Here is an 8,307-nt window from a genome sequence, read left to right as displayed (position 1 = left end):
GCAAAATCAAAACAAAGCCCAGGGTTAGCAACTTTTTATTTATTTTTATATAATTTTACAGAGTAAACAACTTTTAATGATACTTTTAGTTTTTAGTTAATTTTTTAAATAAAAAGTTTATGAAAGATTGAAAATGGTTTGTCTCTATGAAATTGTAAAATAAATAATTTTTTAAGGCCTCCTTTTTGATAAAAATACATAAAAAAAATTTGGAATAACAATTAAAAGCGAGGTTTTGTGATTTTTTGAAACAAAGTTATTGAAAATAATTTACAATTGACACAATATTTGCTTGACAGGCTTTTGAATTCGAATTATAGAGTAGCCTCACTATTGAAAATGAAGTATATAAAAACAAGTTTGATAGCGTGCTATACGGACAAATTAACGGAAGTTTGGGATTTTCCATATAGTAGCAATAATTCATTTTACTCCCAACGGAAAACTGCCTATACTACGATGCCTTATTAATATAATGACCTAAAAAGTTAGAAACACATGTTTCAAAATACGCTCCATGCCTGTGTCTGCCCTGTTAAATATTGGTTCTGTTAAGAAAATTAGAATAAGACTATAAGTCATAAGGTCATATTTGATTTAGATTTCGTTGATTCAGGTTTCTTGCAGTAATTTAAAATTCTGGACATAATGTCTATGAAAACATTACAAACATGTAGCTTTTATAGCAATAAATCGTAAGTATGTTTAAGCCATGATTACTTATAATATTTTATAGTCGACATAAATCGATAAAATTGTAAGTCAACACAATACTTCCAGGTTTAACAGGGTTGTGCAAGTGGTATAGTGCAGAGAGAGAGGGGACAATGGGCTGTTTATTACACTGGTCCCCAAAGTTATATAATGAATATTTCTTATTAACTTTGGGGACATAAGTGTATTTTGATTGGTTGGATCATTATGTTGAGTGTTCAAAATTCAACCACTAATTTCAATAATCTACAGAAGGGGTAATTTTGTGTATCATCATTAGTTATGTACATCAATTTATCGGCCAATGTCTTATCCCTTTAGATCCCTGCAGTGGTATAGTGTGTGTGTGTGTATAGACATTTGATTTATTCTGCTTCATATCCTGTACCAATAAAACTCGACATAAGACTGATGTCTGTATTAAGGTAATTCCAGTCCTCCATGTTTAGAGACAAAATAATGATCAACAATTTTTTATCCTGTGGCCAGGGACAGGGATTTATATTTCTAAAGAAAAAAACAATAAAATCTAATCCTTAGTTTTTTTTCCTGTACTGTCTTTTACAATTGATATTGGTAGCTATTATGGGGGATTTTAACACGCAGTGATTGTTCTGTAAATCTTTGTTTGCCATACTCCGTAGCATTACATATGTTGAAGACGGGTTCATAAAAAATATATTAATTTAAAAAAATACCATCTCTATTGTTTTTAATGAAAATTTTATCAATTTTATTTTAAATATGTTTACGTTTGTTTCTGAACTTTTTTCTTCACAAAATAAGTATTCCTATTCCTTTTATTCAATCTCTAATACGTTACTACATCTTTGTCTGCCCATGCATTACTTTTATTTTTTTTTTATAAAATCTGTCTTTGTAGCTGCATGCGGCCGGCAGAGAGGGCGGTGTACATTGAGGGGAGGGTGGTAATGGGGTTATTAAAACTATTTAGAAGTTTCTACTTCATTTCAGTTGATCCAAAATGCACCGCTTTTTATTTTCTTTTCAATATATACATAAATAAATTAAATTAATCTCCCCCATTCAATTATTTTACTGTTTGAAATCAAATTAATCTAAAACCTTTCCTTTACCTCCCCCCCCTACTTAATGTGCACAAGCACAGAATATCACATAAAAGAATAGGAGAGGGAGAAAAGAAGTAGAATTTATCTTCCATTGTTCTATTCCTGAAATACCAGAAAAGATTTTCTATGCTTTTCAGAGAACGATAAACTTTATCTCATGTGACTTTCAATTTACCTATTACACAATTAAAGGACATATTGTCACTTCAGTTATAAATCTTAAATTGTTTTAATACTTTTCATCCCTTTTATGAACTTTGATTTTACGGGGATGGGTAAATTGGTCATTTTAATGTTGAAGGAAAGTACTCCCCCCTTCTCTTGCAATGTATCCCTCACTCTACTTGAAACATATTTATAACAAAAAGGTTTGTCTATCTTTTTTAAAAATTACGTCTAGTCTACTTTTCATAGCTGTCTTTAAATTAATAGGGATTATTATCTTATTTTAAAATTTACAGTTTTAAAAAAGAAGCACCTATTAATATGTCCTTATAAACATATGTTAAAACTTTTTGGAGAAAAAAGTAATTTATTTTTTTTTTCATTTTTTTTCATTTTTTTTCCAAAATCAATATCATCAAATATCCATTACTAAAACAGATATAAAAATAAGTAATGTTTTAAATATAGAAAAGGAAGTTTACTTTTTTTCCTATATTTATGTTACTAAAAAATAATTTATGTATGTGGGTATTTTGCTTAATTCAATTGTACCAAATTGTGAATCAGTTTTGTTACTTCAAAATCTTACTTAAAAATCTTGTTATTGAATATATATATTCTATTATACAAAGTAGACAGAATTTTTTGTCTGTAGCTTTAGACTACAATAACTACTGAACTGATTTAGTTCTCCATTTAGTTAGGCTATTTTATACCCCTATCTAACCTACCCCCCCCTTCCCTTGAAATACGAAGTCCTAATTAATAAAATGAAATTGAGAAAAATAAGCAAGTATAAATTCATTTAATCTTTTGTGTAGTATAATGATGTAATTACATATAAAAGTTTGAAACAAAATTCGATAATACCATACATACAAAGGGAGGATACATTAATAGAGATATCTCGTAAAACAAAAGTTGGTCGACGCTTAGAAGTTAGAACAATCAAAGACAGCTAAAACTTTATACTTTTTATTAGGAGACACAATTTATAACATAGAAAATAAAAAAATCATATAATGGTACAAAAATTGTAAACGGGCAGCTTTTTTACGACCCAGAATTATAAATAACTAACGGTTACGCCCCTAGCATCTAGAGTCTATATATTCGAAGGGATATGGAACGGCAAAAAAATGACCTAAAGCCATAAACCATATCTGGAATTTTTATGCAAAATTGGCGATTTTGCAAAATGTGTAATAGAATAGCCTAAAACCATCCCGAGCCCTTTAGGAAGCTTCACTGTATAGGAGGACTAAATTGGTTCAGCGGCTAGCGAGATCCTTCGTCACAAACAAAAAAGCTTATTACTTTATATAATAGGATACTTCTTTCTAGGTTGCTATTTATTAATTTATTACGACTTATCTACAATAATAACCCTCTATCTTTATATGATATATGTTTTACTTCCCCGTACCACCTCTTTCTTCTCTTTCTTTCAGCCATAACCAAGAATCATATAAACTCAATCAAACTCTACAAATATGTTTATCCTATTATGTAAAGTAACTAGTTATTGAGCTCTTAAGCTTCAGACAAAAAAACTTACTACTTATATAATAGGATAAGGTACTTATGTACGTTGCTTGAGATTTCTATTGACTATTAAAGCGACTGAGTTCTCCATTTTAGTGAAGATTCACAGAGGTTTCGGGATGGTGTTAGGCCAACTATTTTAGATTTAAGCCTTGGGATGAGTTTAAGCTTCATTTATGCCCTGTTCTGACAGATTACCAGATGCTGGAGGCGCAATCACTATTAATTTAAAACTAAAGCCAAAAAAGCATAAAATTACTCTTAAAAACTCTTTTTAAAACTCTGGTTATTTAAAATAATTGCCACCAATAGAATGGCTAACCATGTCAAATTAAAATGCTGTTATCGTATCAACTTAATACTATGTCACAATATAGCAAATACTGATAAGTAGATATAGTTTCAATATTATTATCATTAATCCTAGTCAAAATGTCGACATAATTCAAGCAAATTAGATCATAAAACATTGTGTCTATATTTTGAAAACCATGCTCACTTTTATGTGATGACATATGGTCTATGTAAACTCTAAAGTTGTGTGTCAATTTAATGTTTCCTGGGCTGGCTGGGTATTGTAAAATATAAATTACATTTTAGTAAAGTATATTTGTGTTGGCCCTAAACCAATGTATCAATTCCTTTTTCACATTAGGAGTTCAATGTAGAGGGTAAAATTACATATTGGAAAAATGTGATTGACGACTCACCAATTCAGTGGGGGCATAAATTATAAGAGAGGGGGGTTTTCTTCAACCATAACTAAATTGGATGGATTGAGGGGTTTGGGGGCGCTAAAATGCGTCAGAGCGCGGGAAGGCTGACGGGGAGGGGCGCGCAGTTCCTGACAGACAGACAAATAGCGCTCATTAGACGTGAACACTCAACACTGCGACCGAAATTACACTTAATACAGACATCACTCTCCTGTCAAGCTTTATTGAAAACTATTAAACCTTTCCAGGGTTCCATTCCAATACACATACACTCATTTTTCATATTAAATGCGTTTTTTTATAGTTAATATACAGCATTAAACGGGTAATATTTCATTATTTTCAACAATTAATATTTTTGAAGTTTTTAGAATAATAAAGAAATAGAAATTTTTTAGTAGCCTATATAGTAGTGCATAGTTTATAAATAAAAAGCTATGTTCTACCTACATAAAGAAATACAAAAAAATATTTTGAATAGCAAAAAGAATAGATGGCCAAACAGATGGACCTGGTTAATTAATGAGTAGCCACATCTTCATAAAGTAATATAAAGTCAGTAAGATAAGGAAAAGAAAAAAGAAAAAAACATTCATGCAATATTTTCTCCACTTGAATAAAACAACAAACTTACGGTTTAGAAAAGATCAATTAATGTTCTTCCAAAAAAAAGAATAAAGTTATTTAAGTATACAAAATTGTCTGTAAGAATATAAGGAGGGATAGCACACTTTATGTAAAATAATCAACCTCTAATTTTTCCATCATTCAAACTATGGATCAACATGTTGTTTTCTGTAGCTTATTGTTTAAACAAAAACTATTAATGTTGTCTTTAAAATAAATATTAAACAATTTTACTTTACTTTTGGCTAGCAGAAATAATTAAAAGGTAAATAGTTTTTTAGCCCAAAAGTTGTTCTATCGTTTCAGAGATTTTAAGGAACATACAGCCAAATAGTTACAATAAACTACTTTATCATATCCGATACATTTTAAAATTAGAATTCCGAAACAACGTGAAGGGGGTTGGAATATGGTCTATGCAGTAGGATGTAGGAAAATGGTAGCAGGGTTTCATTTCTTCACTGAAAATAAATGTGATTTCTGATGAGTTGCCATTTGTTATCCCAGACAAAAATTGGAATTATTCCTCAACTTTCAGTTGGAGTTGTATAAAAATTACAACAGTTTTATTCTTTACATACCATGCAGTTTTATTTAGGATAGAAGTTCCCTTTTAACTTAAAACTTTGAAGCATTCAATTTAAATTTAGATTCTGATTAATTACTTAGTACTTTAACAATGAGTTGAGTTAAACAACACTTTATGATGTAAAATAAAATATTATTCTTGATAAAATGTTCTGTTTGTTTAAACTTTTATGAGCATATTTTACTATAAATAGTATACCAATATCTATAGCATACTTTTATTAAAAACTACACGAATCTCATTGTTTAACTTGTTAATATTGAAGGAGATGAACAAATATTTAATCTTCAGCTTAATTTTAGTCTTCCATATTATTTTGTAAATTATATATTTGAAATAAAAGTTAAAACAGCAAAGTGTCCTTACAAACGACAGCATGGTCTTGATTAAACAGCCCCTTCAACTTTACTTTTACATGTTGACAAATATAGTGCATCAATTTTATGTGGTGTGTGTGAACAATTCAGTGAACAGGGTTGTCAAGTTTATTTTACAAGCTTACAAAAAATTGCATCAATTTTATTTGATGTGTGTACTAAGATATATAAGTTTTCCGGAATTTTAAAGTTAGGGGGAGATTTGAAATCTGCATCAAATTTTGAGGATTTTTATAAAATTCGTTTTTTCTATAAATCTTTATCTAAAAGCGGAAATGCAATTTAAGTTAATTAATTTTGACCAATAGGATAGGTGGATTTTAAACTACCTGCGCTTTAATTAGTTGAATGATGTACGCCATCCAATCAGAGCGCAGATTTTTTAAATCCACCAATCACAAATGCCAAAATTAATTAACTTAAATTGCATTTCCGCTTTTAGATAAAGAATTATAGAAAAAACGAATTTTATAAAAAATCCTCAAAATTTGATGCAGATTTCAAATCTCCCCCTAATTTTAAAATTCCGGAAAACTTATATATCTTAGTGTGTACTATTCAGTGTCAAGTTTATTTTACTTGCTTACAAACATAGTTTATCAATTTTATTTGGTGCATGTACAAGTCAATGAATAGGGTTGTCAAGTTATCTTTACATGCCTATAATTATAGTGTATCTATTTTATGTGGTGTGTGTACAATTCAGTAGACAGGGTTGTCAAGTTTTTTTACTTGCTTACAAATATATTTTATGTAATGCATGTGCCATTCAGTTAACATGGTTATCAAGTTTATTTTACATGTTACTAATATATGTATTAATTTTATGTGGTGTGTGTACAATTTGGGGGACAGGGTTGTCAAGTTTATCTTACATGTTATTGATATATGTATTAATTTTATGTGGTGTGTGTACAATTTGGTGGACAGGGTTGTCAAGTTTATCTTACATGTTATTGATATATGTATTAATTTTATGTGGTGTGTGTACAATTTGGTGGACAAGGTTGTCAAGTTTATCTTACATGTTACTAATATAGTGCATAAATTTCATGTGGTGTGTGTACAATTCAGTAGACAGGGTTGTCAAGTTCTTTTTTGCTTACAAATATAGTGTATAAGTTTTATGTGGGGTGTGTTTACAATTCAATTGACAGGGTTGTCAAGTTTATTTTATATGTTTACAAATTTAGTGCATCAATTTCATGTAAAATATATACAGTTTAATAAAAATAGTTGTCAAGCTTATTTTTTATGTTGACAAAGTACATTAATCTTTTGAGGTGTGTTTACAATTTAGTGGCCAGGGTTGTCAAGTTTAGGCTTTTAAATATAGTGAATCAATTTTATGTGCTGTGTGTACAATTCAATGGACAAGATTGTCAAGTTTTTTTTATATGTTTACTAATACAGTGTATCAATTTTATGTTGTGTGAGTACAATTCAGTGGACAGGGTTGTCAAGTTTATTTTACATGTTTGTAAATATAGTTCGTCTGTTTTATGTGGTGCATGTACAATTTAGTGAACAGGGATGTCAAGTTTATTTTACATGTTGACAACTATTGGACATCAACTTTATGTGGTATGTGTCAGGGAGGGAAAGGACAATATTTCTCCAATGTTTGTTTAACCAAATAATTCTAATCTACAGAAGGAGTTTTAGATTTATCATCTTTTGTCTTATTTTTAAAGATCACTGGTAGTCTAAAAAATCCAGGATGTGTGTGTAAGTAGTGTAAAATTACATGTTGACATGGAAACCCTGAATGAATTGTATCCCTGTATTGCAAATAAACAGTGAATGACACCATTATCTGTCTGTGTCTGTAACTACGGCAACCATGTCTTTAAAATGCTTAAAAACACGGCAACCCTGATTGTAGTGTGTCCCTGTATGACAAATAACCAGTGAATGACGCCATTATCTGTCTGTGTCTATAAATACGGCAACCATGTCTTTGAAATGCTTGAAAACACGGCAACCCTGATTGTAGTGTGTCCCTGTATGACAAATAACCAGTGAATGACACAATTATCTGTATCTGTCTGTAACTACGGCAACCATGTCTTTGAAATGCTTAAAAACACGGCAACCCTGATTGTAGTGTGTCCCTGTATGGCAAATAACCAGTGAATGACACCATTATTTGCCTGTGTGTATAATTATGATTGGTGTGTTATGTTCAGGATATGATGGAGCTTAATCATGGTTTTACACTTGCTGTAACACACATACACATTACACATGTTAATATGGATCGATAATCTGAAAAAAAAGGTTAGAAGAACAAGTAAAGAGTTTTTTATTACATATTGTTTTATCAAAATCTATCGGTTTTGCCCTTAAAGGTCTGTAGGGGTACTTGGAGGGGAGGGGTTGGGGGGGTTGGGAAGGGGATTAAGTTATCTCTCCTCCTTCTCAGTTTTGATTTAAGAGAGAAAAAGTATTGAAAATGGGAGGTAAGGTCGTTATCTCTCCAG

Source organism: Acartia tonsa, chromosome 1, assembly GCF_053477335.1.
Source record: "Acartia tonsa isolate MP-2025a chromosome 1, ASM5347733v1, whole genome shotgun sequence".
NCBI classification, from domain to species: domain Eukaryota; kingdom Metazoa; phylum Arthropoda; class Copepoda; order Calanoida; family Acartiidae; genus Acartia; species Acartia tonsa.
Note: the sequence above shows the minus strand (reverse complement) of the source record.